Consider the following 15469-nt stretch of genomic DNA (forward strand, 5'->3'; position numbering starts at 1 on the left):
TGAACTCGGCCCTTTAAGGATAGTTACACATTATCCATATTTATTAAATGCAGTAGCGATTAGACAGCATACAGAACCAGCAGTCATTCAATAAATATGAATATTGGATAATTGTCCTAAAAAGGATTGAGTTTCATTTGGACTTTTTATGTTGTTTAAACCCAACCTTACCCAACCTTAGATGCAGCACAAGAATGTTATCAGTTCATGCACAGAACCACACAATAACTTTTCCACCTTTATTATTAAAATATTGGAAAAGGTGATAAACAAGCCACAATAAAGATACAAACATGCTGTTACTTTGCTGAACGTGTCCTTAATCTCTCTGTCACTTTTCTTAGGGCCCTTTCCTGCAGATAGCTGGACTGTGGGCTCAGTGCGGAGTTACCAAGCAACATTGAGCAGTTACCAGGCAGCAGCAAGCAGTTGTGAGAGTTCAACAGTCTTTCCACTGTCTATTGACTGCTCAGGGAAAAGAGGCCCTTATACTGTTCCTACACTGAATAGAACGGTGTGCATCATCCTGAAAGTGGCAAATAAAATCATACAGAAAGTCTGCTACGCTTTTATAAACAGCACAGCTATATCCTTTGTTACTGAACTAGAAAGAACAAGGCAGCCCCGTCCAGCACTGAGGTATTTTGTTGAAGGCATTAATTCCTTTGAATAGTGTGCCAAACACAGTTAATCTGAAATGACTTCAAAACTAAAAAAAACAGGTGCTGAGAGTTATTGCAAGGACATTGAGGGGGAGTAGAATTTTTTTTTTCAACATTAGTATGCTTTTTAACTTTATGGAGGAGGTTATTTTGAGGGGGGGAGAAGGGGGTTATATTACGGAGCATTGTTAGGAAATATAGGGGGAATAGATGAAACGCTGCATTGAGGGCAATGAGAAAAAGGAATGTTTCTTCACAGTAGTGAAGAAACAGACTGTTCTAGCCACAGTTCTAAATCCACTTTGCTTATTGGGGTCTGAGGTAAATGGAACAGAAGCTGCTCATCCTCCTACTGGCCACTCCTCCTATTGGCGTGCACTGTACCCGCCTTGCAGCAGTGTCTCCACTGGTACCATGGAGTTGGTCATTTGCCATGGTCAGTTGCCATGGAGAGATGGTGCTGTGGTACCAGGAAATCTGTGACTGTCACACAGCGGACACGGCATGCGGAGCAAGACGCCCCAGATGGGGGTGAGCAACAAGCCGCAGATGGCAGCAGATGGGGAGGCAGTAAAAGAGCTGCAATCAAGTGGCTGAAGAGCCACATGTGGCTCGAGAGCCACAGATTTCAACCACTGCTATAGCCAGTACAATTGGGAGTGGTGCGGTTTGTATTTATTTACCTGTGGCTTCTTTCAGCCCCCTGTGTTTGTTATGTTAGTTTTCTTCTATTTGCAGACACACATGGTAGACTATAACTGAGAGGCTTTTATCATGCTTATCAAAAAGACCTGTGTCCTTTACACATACACAGGGAGGAACCAACAAGTTGTACAAAACTGGATCATTAATAATAGTAGTGAGACACCTAGTGGCTAAACTGCAATACTACATATTGCTACACTGTGTATCGAGGATTAATGTAATACAGGAAGCTTGAAAATGGAACAATCAAACCCAGTGGGGGTGAAATATGAAAGATCCATTTTCAAGCTGCACACTTTTTCATGTTCCATTTGCATAATCATACATCAACTCTGAATTATTTGCATTTCCATGACCATCCCTAGTTCTGACTTCTTTTATCAGGTCAGATAACTGCATTTTAGCCACTTATTCAGGTATTCAAAAACTTTGTAGTTGCTTCATATTCCTGCATGTTAATGTAATATATGAAGGTTAATTGACTTAAATCAGCAGCATTAGTATAGTGACTGTAAAAGGACACTGATGTGAGATCTTACTCCAGTTGAAATCCCTGAGTCAGGATGATGTGGCTAATCCTGCTAATTCCTGGCCGTCTGTAATACAAGAATCGCGCTGGACTACCCTACAACCTACGGCTCTTGTTTCGTTGTGTCACTTCGTTTTGAACACCTGTTCATGTCGGTAATAGATGAATCACATGAGATTGGGTGTCAGTGAGAATAATGGAGAGGAAACCAAGATGATACCTGTGTGTAAGCCCGCGATGACATCTATTCCTGAAATCACATGTTACATAGAGGACTGACACCAACAAGGAATGTTTATACTTTTATATCTTCTCCCTTAATCTTTGCCAGTTATTGCTATATACTGGATTCAATGCAAATATGAAGTGGAAAAAGCACTTGTACGAAATGCAGCAGGGGTGGATTCTGCCACACTGGGCTTACCTGCAGCGTGCTCCAATGGTAGTCCACGATTTCAAACAGAAGAGAGGAAGGAGATGGGCACAGCTGCTAAAATACCCTTTATTGTGGCTGGGTTGGCACAAAAAGCTTACAGCAGTGGGGGAAAGGACAAGTCTGACAGCTGTTTCACAGGGACTAGCCCTGCTTCATCAGAGTCTCAACCCAGCCACAATAAAGGTTATTTTAGCAGCTGTGCCCATCTCCTTCCTCTCTTCTGTTTGAAATTATATACTGGATTCAGTTTAAAGGACCCCAAATTGAGCTTTGGTAATTTGAAGTTAGCATATGATTGATAACTATATAATCAGCAGTTACTGTCTATGAAAGAAATCCAGTGGGAAAATGACCAATTGGCATAGAGCCGTACCACTTGCTAAGAGCCCGTACTGACTGATTGGTAATTGGTATTGCTAAGCAGTATAAGCAGGATTTAACTGACATCATTTTCCATTCAGTTTCTCTACAATGCATAGAGAAATGCAGTAGAGGAGCAGAGTGTCTCTCCCTGCCAGAAGACTTCAGGACAGGTTATGTATATAACCCTACGCCCCCCCCCCCCCCCCATCCATCCTCATGCAGACAGAGTCTGTCATTACAGGCTCTATCTATTTCACTGGAAGTACTCTTTTGTAAGGCCTGTGTACTTGTGAGGCCTGTGGTACTGTGTTTCCCTCCTCCTCTTTCAGGGGCTGTCTCTGGGATGATACTGAAGTTGACGTTACCAGCAGAGGTGATCATAATTTCTGATCCTGATTGGCAGCTGTCAGAAGGAGTGGGGTTATCAGCAGCCAATGAACTTTGGTCCTCCCTCACAGCTTAGGTGATACTGTGTTTTTTTTTTCTTCGCTGTCTGTTAGGACAAGCTGCAACTCCCCTCCCCCTTTTGTTTCTCAGTCTGTCGTAGGCTATTGTCTTTATTGGGGGTAAAAGTTGCCCAGGTTGGTGGGCAGGCTAAGTTTTATGATCTGAAGTTGTTTATTCTGGTTTTGATATTTGATGGATTTATGGCTTGATGATTAAATGTATGTTGATGATATTTTAAATAAAGTTATCTTTCAATGTATTCAAGTATTAAATAAATATGAACAACTTTACAAAAACCGCAATAAATAGCGCCTACGGCCAATTTTATTCCAACTTGTGGTCTGTTTAAATTCTTAATATTTGCATTTATTTTGTATGTGTGCCACATTCCCAAGTCTAGGTCTAGATAGATGAAGGGTCAGGGTTGATCAGTCAGAGGAGACCAGTTTAGGGATTATTGGGTTTATTTTTGAGCCAATATTCCTACACTAAAATCAAACAGGATTTAGTGTACAAACCATAAAAAATGGAAATGTTCCAAGAAAATAATGCCAACTGCTCACAAGACTTTTTTTTTTTTCACTCCTTCTGCTCAGTTGTGTTGCGGAATAATTCTGCATGTCAACTCACTGCCTATACAATCCTATAGAGATGTTCACAGTACTGCTTTGTAATGGATCTCATTACTCTGCCTCCCGGCTTTGTCTATGTCCAGTCTCCACTGCAGTTCACACTCATTCTAACGGGTGCATTATGCAACTGACCACTGTGAACCCAACCTAACTGATATGCTGGATTTATACTCCTACTGCCCCTAGGCCAAGTATGTGGGGGCTTCCCTTCCATGTGCAGCAGTGTCTCTCCCATTCAATGTGCAGACCCCTCTTCCAGGTGTAACATCCATATATGTAGCTCTTCTCTTTCATGAACAGCTACCTTGAGCATCGGCTTCCCTTTTTCATGTATTGCTCCCCATTTTCAGCCTCCTTTTTCATATGCAAGAACCCCTGTTTTACATCAAGTTGCTCCCTTGGGCTGTAGCTGCCCAAGATATGGGCCTTTGTGGTCTTTTCAGAAATCTGACCCTTTCAACAAGTAAAAGCTTACCAGGTGCTGCACTGAACAGGCTGCTCCCTGGAGAGCGCAGAACTAAAAACTGATTGTTTTATAACAAAACCATTTAAGCTGTGTAAAGAGTGAGGAACTACAATTTATGAGGATTCCGTACAGTTTACGTAAGGTGTAAACTATGTGACTTCTTGTCTGCCTAAAATATACACAAAAATGCACTGTTTATTTGACGTACTTAAAATCATGTGCCATTTTCTCCTGTGAGATATTTATCAGCCAGAAATTGAGACAGCTGAAAAATATTATAAAGTAAACCCATCAGTAGCTTACGGTACTTAACCTAGTGACAGAGCTAAACACAGAGAAAGAAGTGGCTAACATAGTCAGCTCTTTCACTGCACATTGAATTTATACGTCTTTAGCATTGCATGATCAGCACAATGGGTTCCATTGACTTCAGTGGAGCAGTCTTGGAAAGCCAGCAGTGACTCAAGTCAAAACAGAAGTACTGTCTAATGCTTAAATGATACCCGATCAAACTTTTCAAATGAAGCACAGAAGTATGTTTGCAGTAAAGGCACCTCTGTGCACTTGGTTATGTCCATTCCACTCTTTCAATCTCCATAATAGCCTCATGGAAAGTTTGACTTTCCGTGAAAGTCAAGCTTATGCAGTAAATAACAAGAGGCCGTCTTTTGGAGTAGCCCCTCCTGATCCCACCCAATGCTAGCCTCTAACACACCCTTAGCTGTCTCCTTAGTGCACAGTGCATGCTCCAATGCTTACATGCAGGGGAGAGCCATGACCTGGAAGTTCATCTGGGTTGGCGCTATTTTAAAAATGGAGGAACCATTTTTCTGATGCAAGCCATGCAAGCCATAGCGGAATGGGATCATGAAGAGAGGAAAAGAAGGTGGAAAGAAGCAGCAGAGGCAAGTAATGTAGGAGAGGAGAGCTGTAAAAACAGCATTGGAGTTTTACTTTCAACAATTCTGGGGCCACTTATGATTTACTATTACTACTCAGCAGAATGGTAAGACACTGGCCTCCCCCACTTTGGCATGACTATAATTCACCTGGCGTAGCTTCTTATCACAGCTAGGCTTCTGAAATCGCAGAAAAGAAAATCCCTCAACTTATCTGCTCTCATCCCCTCTAAGCAGCTTTCATTACCTGAACCTTTATTAACCGAGGCAACATCTGTCTGTACAGGGGCATTTTTAGGCATAGGCATTACAGGCTATTGCCTGGAGTGCCATTGGTCCTGAGGGGCACCATGCTGCAATTAAGCCCTTCCCCTGAACTAAGCCACACCCCAAACTAAGCCACACATCCAAAATGAGGCCATGTTTGTTTGTACCTCCTTGTGACTCCTTCTGTCTGCTTGTGGCACCATCAGTTCCCCTGTGCCACGTCTGCCCCCTGTGCATCCAGAGATGTATTAACCTCCCTGGCGGTAAGCCCGTGCTGAGCACGGGCTATGCCGCGCAGGAGAATTTCTCAGGCCCTGCTGGGCCAATTTGCCTGGCCAATCAGTGCCAGGCAGCGCTGAGGGGTAGATCGGGACTCCCAATGACGTCACGATGTCGATGACGTCATGCCGCCCGTCGCCATGGCGATGGGGGAAGCCCTCCAGGAAATCCCATTCTTTGAACGGGATTTCCTGATCGGAGATCACCGGAGGCGATCGAAGAGGGTGGGGGGATGCCGCTGCACAGCGGCTATCATGTAGCGAGCCCTGGGCTCGCTACATGATTTAAAAAACAAATTAAAAAAAAACTGCTCTGCTGCCCCCTGGCGGTTTTTAATAGACCACCAGGGGGGTTAAAGTGAAATGGTGCCCTAGTCAAGCAATCACTTTGGGCCCATGCTTGATGACTACCTACTTTTTTTGGCAAGATTTGTTGGGGGTTAGCATGAACCGGACACCTACACTCTCTCCAGGCCCTTGGCACCTGCCTAAGTTGACTTGTTGATGATCCAGCTTTGTGTGCATCCTTCTGTAACTCCTTCTATCCCCTTGTCCCACTATCTGTTCCCATCCCCTCCTTCACTTTCCTAATCCAAAGTGTAAAGGCAGAGTGTAGCGCAACAGAAGTTTTGCTCTAACCTTCACTCTGGAGTCCAGTGCTGTGCCTGTGTGACCATAATGTCTGTTTTCTGCTCCCTCTAGTGCTAGCTCTACTCATGTAGTGTGTAATCACGCTACATGGGGTAGGAAATGCTGAGCACTAGGGTGAGTGGTGTGCAGACAGGCAGAAGCACAGCACTGGACTCCAGCGGAAAGGTGAGAGCACAGCTTCTGCTGCACTACACTCTGGGGTAGTGCAGGAAGGGGGTGTGCAACGAAATGTGACAGGATCGGCGGGTTGTCTGTAGAGATGTCGCGAACCTCCGCGGAAAGTTCGGTTCGCGAAAACATTCGCGAACCGCAACAGACTTCAATGGGGAGGCGAAATTAAAATTTAGAAAAATTTCTACTGGCTGGAAAAATGATATAAAACATATTTCAAGAAATCTAATACCTGGAGGAACCACCAACACTACATGCTGAAGCCAGCCTAGCATGTACCATTTATGCTCAATCCATTTATGCTCAAAAATACAATTCCGCGGAAAGCGGTGACCATCCCTACTCTAGAGAGAGAACGAGAGAGAGAGAGAGAGAGAGACCATCCCTAGCCAGCACCTTTTCAGTAGGAGACCTTAGGCAAGTATTCCTAACACTGCTACTGCCTATAGAGTGTGCCCTAGTGGCGGCAGCTCTGGCGCTTTGAGTCTGCCAGGAGAAAAGCGTGATATAAATGTTATTTGTCTTGTCTTTTTCTTTTAGATTGAGCATAAATGGTACATGCTAGGCTAGCTTCAGCTAGTAGTATTGGTGGTATAATGGATATGTTAGTTACCTACCATACACGGAGACCTGGGTTCCATTCCCAGCCACGGTATGTAAGCTGGCTTTTGAAATACTATAATTCCCTGGCAGATGAGACCCTCCTCCCTCCGGTAGGAGGGAATAGGGAGGAGGGGTAACACTACAAGAGGCTAATTAAACTCTCCCTAGCAGAGTGTGTATAGCAGCTGTCCCTTAACTAATTAGTGTAGGCAGAGGAGTGAGTCAAATGGCACAAGGACCTTGCCTTTTATAAGGGGGAGGGGGGGTGGGGCTCCAGCAGTGAGTTCAGTCTGATTGGAAACAATGTGCCTGCTGACTGTAATGTAGAGGGTCAAAGTTCTGCTCAATAGAGCATTATGGGGCGAATCGAACTTCCGGGAAAGTTCGCCTTTGGCAGGCGAACGCGAACCACTGAAGTTCGCCGGGTACCGTTCGGGACATCTCTAGTTGTCTGTATCTCAGGGACTCCCTGTATTTTGCATCCACCCTATACAGCACATAGTTTATATTGTCTAGCATGGGATTTTTTTTTCTTTCGGAGGTGGGGGTGGGGGGCAAAAGACAAAAAGGCTACGCCACTGTCTGATTGGCCCACTGAGCTGGGCCATTTTTCTCCCAATTTGAACTTTGTTATGAAGCGAATATAGCAGATGTGTAAAATTATAACAGAACTGCTTATTTTTTGAATTAATCTTCAGACAGTCGGCACACTGCATATGTCTTTGCACAGTCTTATGGGAGGGAGTGGAGCTAACTCAATGAGAGTACAGGAACTAACCTGGTGGTCAAACGTTGTCCCAGCAGATGGTGTGACCTGGGGGTTTGGTTACAAAAAAGGTACCATATTTTGTATTATTATTATTATTATTATTTTAGTGGTGTCCTGAATTGTTTGTACTGTAGTATGTTTTCCATTTTCTTTTGGGTCAGACAGCCATGAATTTGCAATTAGTCCTAACGTGTTTATGAAGGAAAATTATCTGTTTACTGAATATTTCCTAATAACATGTTAAAATTAGGATTCATATTAATCCTCAAAGAACTTCCTTTCCCTTATTTCCAATTTAGCTCTAGTGTGGTATATTCCGGGCAGCCAAATCTGTACATAATACTAAACAAAGGATATGTGCTGTTTACATAAGCAGAAGAAAAGAAACAAAGTTGTATTTCTCTGAGCAAGTTGTTAGGCTTCTGATGTACTTTTCTCCAGGGAAGGTAACTGCCTACAGCCCTATGGCAGATTCCTTAGAAGTCATCTACTTTATTTCATTGAGCCAAAGAAGTACCCACTGTTGTTTTGTGCTCTAAGAATAAACTACGACATTACATTTTGTAAAAATACTTTGTGATTTATTTATTTTTCATAGAGGAAGATTTTAACATCGTTCTACATTTCTAGTCACAGCCTTGCCATTGAACAATATTTTAAAGGACAATCCATCCACCATAAATATTTAAATGCTGATTTTGGTGTTTGCAAGCTTGCTGATTGCCGCGAGCTCCCTCAGATCAGGTGAGAGACAGGTTACATGTAATTACATTGCACGGGAAGGAGTGGAGGACACAGTGAGGCAAACAGGGGCAATACAGGAAGTCCCCAACATTAATGCGGGTTGGCGGTTTGTATCGGCAGGCATTCATAAGTCAGGGGCTCCCTGTATTTGGAATACAAGATGCAGTGACTTTTTCTCCCCACTTTTGGGGGAGAAAAAGTGCATCTTATAGTCTGAAAATACATGAAGCATATTTTCTATTCATCCCTTTAATTATACCTTCAAACATTCCAACTTCTGCCAAAACTTTTAAATGTCTGTTGAAAGAAGCCAAGCTTTTATAGTTCCTAAAGAAAGTATTTACGGTACAATAAAAACTAACATGGACCAAGAATATGTTAAACACAAAATCAATTGTCTTTAAACTGGATAATACATTACAAATTACCAGTGCAGGCACAAATGTAGGCAAGTTAATAACTATTAGTATCACATTTCTGTGATTCATTTATTATAGTAGGTTAAGGATAAAAGTTTAGAGGGTTTTTTTTACAACTGTATAGATTTGTTTTTTTTTATTAAGAAGATGTTCTATACAAGTGAATTAATTTTTATAAATGCAGTGGTCGTTTCTTGTAGGACATCCGTAGCTTAAAATGGAAGGCAGCTCTTGTAAAAATCACAATATCACAATGGGCACTTGTAAAAATCACAATATCTGTTCTTTAATGCTCAGTTCCAAGAAACAATATTTGGATGGTGTGGAAAGGGTTTAAACAGTGGCGTAGTAATAGGGATGCAAAAGTTGTGACCTCACCGGGGCCCCTGGACTAGAGGGGTCCATCAACTGCCCTCCAACTGCTGCACTTGCTTTCCATTGGTGCTATGCAAGTAATGATCACCTCTATATGTGCTTTGAATAATGGTAATTATCGGCAAGCTGTTATCCTCCTTTTGCTTACAGCTCTATAACACTGTAGCTGTTTTTGGTGCTCCATACTATTTGCCTGAAAGGGGCTCAATGTAAGAATTGCACTGGGGCTCCAGTCCCTTAGCTACGCTACTTGGTTTAGAATTTCTATTCTTGTCTGTATCTTCATGTGGGAGAATTTCACTTATTTCCTGCTCGGATAGGATACGGGTCCCTCTAAAAGAAATAAGGGTGTTGGGGATAGCCGCTAGTAGAATAAGGGCAAATTACCCATATTCTACAATCGGACTCTAGCTAATTGTGACAGTAAAATGTAATTTTTATAGTGATATTTTTTTTTTTTACGATCGCCTAACCTGAAAAATTGGAATTGGAAATCAGCATTTCTGACCATCCCTATGAAAGAGCCCTTGGGCTTTAGGATTGGAAATGGATGCAATTAATTCAGCTTCCTGCTTTGTGCAGACTTATGAACCAATGAGAAAACAGACCAAGGAGGATTATAACGATCTTTAACCTCCGGGCGGTATTGACAGTTATGCACGTCAATACAAAACATGATGCTCACGCTATTGATGTGCATACACGTCAATACTCTCCTGCACTGTATACTAGACCCTTGCTTGACACATTTTGGCAAGTTACAGGAAAAAAGGTTATGGAAATTAATTAAATCACTTTTTGCACTGAAATTCTGGGGAAATTGAATGCCAGGGACTAAAGTTAAAAAATAATATTTACTGACTATAAGGAACTTGCCTGTGAATACTGATGTTTGTGCCGAGAACCGGGCGGAATCCGCCGCTTGTTCCCCGCTGATGACGTGCAGGCTGGGACACAGGCTGCACTTCCTGATAGGCGTGGGGCGCATTCTCAGTACGCCCTCCGCAAAAGGTAAACAATGGTAAGCTGACTATGCGGCTGACACTTGGCAGGTGCGTCTGCTGTGATTGGATGTGCGGAGTGTGGCCGGCCACTGATTGGATTCAAGTTGTATTTAAATGCGCAGAGTGCTCCCAGTCATCGCCCGTGATAAGCATAGCTATGGCTAGTTGCTGGGTGCGCACTCATATTATCTGAACTATCTGGAATTGACCTTGGCTTGTATTTGACCGTTCTTGTCTGCTGTTTACTAACCCTTGCTTATACCTGGATACTTTTGTCTGCTGCCTGGATCGACCTCTGCCTGTTACCTGATGCCTGGACTGACCCTTGCTTGTTACCTGGACATTCTTGCTTGCTGGCTGCCTGGACCGACCATTGTTTGTTTCCTGATACTCTTGCATGCTACCTGGACTGACCCTTGATTGTTGCTTGGATAATCTTGCATGCTGACCTTGCTTGAACTCTCTCGCTTGCTTCTTGGATCAACTACTGCCTGTTCCCTGAACTGTCTGTCATTACTGGCAGTCGATACTGAGGGCCTCATCCTCCTAGGTCAAGGTGCTAATCCTGTGTGATACTTATGAACTGTGCAATACTTACCTCAGTGAGGTTCTGGTGGGTTATTGTCCTCTCTACTCCAGTCTGTATGCCTTGCACGTTAAGACCTGGGGGTAGTCAGGAGACAAATAAAGTGTCCTGTTCACGCTGGGGATTATCTATAGGTGAAGACCGTGGGTCGGGCTCTGAGCCATGGCACTAGATTGGAGCATAGAGACTAAGTGAGGACATAACCTGTCAAGCCTTACACTGACATTCAGTTGCAAAATGATCTGTATAGTAATGACATGTTATATAGCTTTCTGTTACAGTTTTAAGCTTTCCATTGAATACACCTTTCCTCATGACGTGGACCTTTATATTGATATGCAGTGAACTGAATCCCAGAGTATATGGAATACTACAAAGTTTCCAAAATATGGACCAAAAAAAACAAACATTAAATGTTGGAACATTTTTGTAAACTGACATATTCTTCTACTATCAAAGTTGTATCTCCTATTAAAATGAAGAACAACAGAGAACGAGACAAGCATTTTAAATCTAAACCTTTTAAGAGATGCTAATCTTTGGCTGGATTAGCAAAGATAAAACTATTCTTCTGGGATAAATCATTACAGAATGCTATAAAACAAGCTGGAAGAAAATCTAAAGCAATAGAAGACTTGTGAATGTGATAGATAGCTATAAAAAAGCAGAAAATCTTCCCTGTGGAATTCATGCATAGTTACACTTTGACTACAGTATAAAATAGGACATGTCATCTTTTATAGCTTATACACGACAGCGACGTTGATGAACCGCACGCTATATCATTTAGGCACCAAGTGCCTAGATTTCCTCCAATTTATTCTGAAACCCCACCCTTTACCAAGCTCATACTTAGGCTAAGCCTAACCTTACTGTCTGTCTTGTGCCTATTAACCTATTTTGGTTCCTGGACGTAGAAACTACGTCCAGTAACCATGCGCGCTACCGCGCGCTCCCGTGGCCGTGCACGCGCACTCCCGGCCGCGGATTCGGTAGCCTGGGAATCAATGTATTGGGCAATGGTGCCCGATCACTGATTCCTCTCCCCCGCTGAAAAAGTGACAGCTTCTCTCGGAAGCTGTGCCTTTTCAGGCCGTTCCCTCCCCGATGCGCCACTCTAAGCGTGTGTTACGCTTAGAGTGACGTCATGTAAACAATCTCATGGCCGCCATCTTGTGGCCAAAAAATACTACTACAACTGAAAATAAAAATAAATTAAAATGAACACACATTTACATTATAAATCTATTGTTTACCCCCCACCCTCCCAAAACTACCCAAATAAAATGTTTACTATAAAAAAAAAACCCATTACAATAAAAAAAAAAAAAAAACATGCAAATATTTACCTAAGGGTCTAAACTTTTTAAATATCAATGTAAAGATGAAATATTTCTATATTTTTTTATTTTAAACTTGTTAATAGTGATAGATGCAAAATGGAAAAAATGCACCTTTATTTCCAAATAAAATATTGTCGCCATACATTGTGGTAGGGACATAATTTTAACGGTGTAATAACCGGGACATATGGGCAAATACAATACGTGAGTTTTAATTATGGAGGCATGTATTATTTTAAAACTATAATGGCTGAAAACTGAGAAATAATGAATTTTTCCATTTTTTTCTTATTCTTCCTGTTAAAATGCGTTTACAGTGAAGTGGCTCTTAGCAAAATGTACCCCCCAAAGAAAGCCTAATTGGTGGCGGAAAAAACAAGATATAGATCAGTTCATTGTGATAAGTAGTGATAAAGTTATAGGCTAATGAATGAGAGGTGAACATTTCTCACGTGAAAACCACGGAACCTGAATGGGTTAAGGATGGTCCGAGATGCTGATTTCCAATTCCGCTGAAATTCTGATTTCTGATATTCAGTTTTTCTGATTTTTGAGTAATAATTTATTATGGAATTTTTTGCACAAGAGAAAGCAAAAAAAAACTTCGGAAAAATGGAAATCAGAAAAATGGAAAGTCAGTTTTGTGATTGGACTGAAATTAGAATTGTGCGTCAAAATTTGGCATCCTCTGATTGGTCCAATGCTTCAGAGTTCTGCGATCGGGCTAAAATTACTGAGTTGTGGCAAATTGGATTTCCGGGGAATTCAGATTTTCAGATTCAGATAGGAAATACGGATGTCCAATTGAAAATGTGGAAATTTCAATTTCGTGGAATCTGAATGTGCATCCCTAGTGCCTACCTTTAACCTCACTTAACCACATCAGGACCATAGGCTTACACCCCCTAGTGACCAGATTATTTTTTACAATTTAGGCCACTGCAGCTTTAAGGGCTCACTGCAGGGCCATACAACTGTGCACACAAGTGATTTCCCCCTTTTTCTGCCCACCAACAAGGATTTCTGTTGGTGGGCTCTGATTGCTCCCAGGATGTTTATTTATTTTTTATTTGTCTTTTTTTCTTAAATAACTTTACATTTTTTTTATTACAATTCCTCCCTCCCCCCGCCAGCCAATCACAGCAATCCGCTGTCATAGGCATCAGCCTATGACAGCCGATCACTTCTGTGCCTCCCAGGGAGACAGCTGTGTGACATGGCTGTCCCCAGTACAGTGCTGCCGTAGATCGCAGAGCTGTACAGCGTAAATAGATGGCAGTCTCACCATCTAACAGTCTCCTAGCGGTGATCGCCGCTGGGAGCCTGATGTCAGAGCAGAGCTCCGTCATTCAAGCAGAGATGCGCACGCATTAGCGCGGATGATCTCCTGCAAAATCCCACCCCTGGACTTCATGCCAATTGGCGTTGAGCAGTCCTGGGGCTGCCGCCGCGTTCTTGGCAATCGGTCAGCAACCAGTTAAAGAGGAATTTTAGTAAAAGGGGAAAACAAATAAATCAATACATTGTAAAGTGGGAAGTTAAAAGAAATAGAAGCAAGATCAAGAAATGATTGATATTCACCATATTATTTGTTCATCATGATGGATCCACAATGAGCCTGAACGTAATCATCTTTAGTACTGTCACAATTTTTCATGTCATCCCTTCAGTTCCTGTAAGTGAGAGCTCTTGCTTACAGGATGAAAAACAAAAAAGACTTTGGCCATCTTGTGGATAAAAACTACATCTACATACATTTTTTTCTAAAATATACACAATCAATTACATTTAAAATTATCTGTGTACCTCCCCACTCCAAAAAAAAAATCAAATACATTTTTTAATTAAAAAAATAAAAATAAAAAAAATTACAATAAAAAAAAACAACAACAACAAATAGATGCCTAAGGGTCTGAACTTTTTAATATACAGGTCAAGAGAGTATATTACTATAATTTTTTAAGTTATAAGCTTGTAAATAGTGATGGACGCAAATTGAAAAAAAGCACCTTTATTTCCAAATAAAATATTGACGCCACACATTGTTATAGGGACATAATTTAAATGGTGTAATAATAACTGGGACAAATGGGCAAATAAAATACATGGGTTTTAATTATGGTAGCATGTATTATCTTAGAGCTATAATGGCTGAAAACTGAGAAATAATGATTTTTTTTCAATTTTTTTTTCTTAATATTTCTGTTAAAATACATTTAGAAAGAAAGAATTCTTAGCAAAATGTACCCTCCAAAGAAAGCCTAATGGGTGGCGGAAAAAACAAGATACAGATCAATTTATTGTGATAAGTAGTGATAAAGTTATTGGCGAATGAATGGGATGTGAAAGTTGCTCGGATGTACAGTGGAGGAAATAATTATTTGACCCCTCACTGATTTTGTAAGTTTGTCCAATGACAAAGAAATGAAAAGTCTCAGAACAGTATCATTTCAATGGTAGGTTTATTTTAGCAGTGGCAGATAGCACATCAAAAGGAAAATCGAAAAAATAACCTTAAATAAAAGATAGCAACTGATTTGCATTTCATTGAGTGAAATAAGTTTTTGAACCCCTACCAACCATTAAGAGTTCTGGCTCCCACAGAGTGGTTAGACACTTCTACTCAATTAGTCACCCTCATTAAGGACACCTGTCTTAACTAGTCACCTGTATAAAAGACACCTGTCCACAGAATCAATCAATCAAGCAGACTCCAAACTCTCCAACATGGGAAAGACCAAAGAGCTGTCCAAGGATGTCAGAGACAAAATTGTAGACCTGCACAAGCCTGGAATGGGCTACAAAACCATTAGCAAGAAGCTGGGAGAGAAGGTGACAACTGTTGGTGCGATTGTTCGAAAATGGAAGGAGCACAAAATGACCATCAATCGACCTCGCTCTGGGGCTCCACGCAAGATCTCACCTCGTGGGGTGTCAATGGTTCTGAGAAAGGTGAAAAAGCATCCTAGAACTACACGGGAGGAGTTAGTGAATGACCTCAAATTAGCAGGGACCACAGTCACCAAGAAAACCATTGGAAACACATTACACCGCAATGGATTAAAATCCTGCAGGGCTCGCAAGGTCCCCCTGCTCAAGAAGGCATATGTGCAGGCCCGT

The 15469-nt window shown here is 41.7% G+C and overlaps 1 long non-coding RNA gene across 1 annotated transcript in view; it reads left to right on the plus strand.

The window, feature by feature from the left end:
• Nucleotides 1-477: 477 nt before the first annotated feature.
• Nucleotides 478-15469, plus strand: part of LOC137539036 (uncharacterized) — a 33139-nt gene continuing 18147 nt past the window's right edge. Inside the window, exon 1 of the long non-coding RNA XR_011024919.1 lies at nucleotides 478-639. This is a non-coding gene — a long non-coding RNA (uncharacterized lncRNA). The remainder of the gene's footprint in view (nucleotides 640-15469) is intronic.

Source organism: Hyperolius riggenbachi, chromosome 11, assembly GCF_040937935.1.
Source record: "Hyperolius riggenbachi isolate aHypRig1 chromosome 11, aHypRig1.pri, whole genome shotgun sequence".
Classification (NCBI taxonomy): Eukaryota; Metazoa; Chordata; class Amphibia; order Anura; family Hyperoliidae; genus Hyperolius; species Hyperolius riggenbachi.